Source organism: Lathyrus oleraceus, chromosome 4, assembly GCF_024323335.1.
Source record: "Lathyrus oleraceus cultivar Zhongwan6 chromosome 4, CAAS_Psat_ZW6_1.0, whole genome shotgun sequence".
Taxonomy (NCBI): Eukaryota; Viridiplantae; Streptophyta; class Magnoliopsida; order Fabales; family Fabaceae; genus Lathyrus; species Lathyrus oleraceus.
Genome location: NC_066582.1, coordinates 267,417,084 through 267,418,080, shown reverse-complemented (window position 1 = coordinate 267,418,080; position 997 = coordinate 267,417,084).

Sequence of the window (997 nt, the reverse complement as noted above, 5' to 3'; positions counted from 1 at the left end):
AGAATTTGGATTTGCCATGGATGCTTTCAAGCTTCGATATGCTTCAATCTTGTACTGTTTTCTTCAACTCCACGTGTAAACCTGCTCAAGAACAACTCAGAAACAAGGATCAAGCAAGAAAAATGGATTGAATATGAAGAATTTGCAAGAAAAAAGTGAGAGAAAATTTTGGTATTTTTGATCTAGATCTGAAATTGTGATTGTTGTTATCTGAAAACAGTTAGGGTTTCATTTATATATGCTATGCTAATCACCCTTCTAATCATGTTTAGCCAAATGGTAAGTGGGATTAGCAAAATGAGGTGTTTGTGCAAATTGTGGTTTTCACCCTATGCATGAAAATGCATGGTGAACAGTGCACGGGTTTGGCTGAATTTCACTAAAAATGCATTTTTAAAATCATTGGAAATGGCCAAAAGTTCAAATAGTTCACCAAATTTGAATATTGAAATCTCCCTCCAAAAATTCAAGAATTTGCAAATGATTATGTGATGACAAATTATGCAATGCAATGCATGTTTTGGAAACTAGAGGTCAAAATAAGAACAATGCAAAAAGAGCCATCCAATTTGGAGTTTTGGTTGAGAAGTTATGCCCATTTGAATCTTCAAGTACACCTTGCCATGTTTTGATCATATCTCCTTAACCACACATGAGAAATTGATGATCTTGGACTTTTTGGAAATGGGAGAGAAAGATCTACAACTTTCATGTTCAACAAAATTTCATTTTAAGCTTTCTTGATGATGTAATTTGAAGTTGAAGTTAGGCTAAAACCTTTCCATTTTTGGCAAATTCAAATTATAGGTCACTTTCTATTTTTGGAAAGTTTTGACCTGACTTTATTTTCTTCAATGTTGATGTTTGAAATGTCAAATGAGACTGGTTTGAACATGAATGAAGTATTTCTAATCACTTCCCACCTCCAAATTCACAGTTGACTTGGCAATTGACTTTCTAGGTCTTAGTTGACCTGACCATGTTCTGATGAAATTCA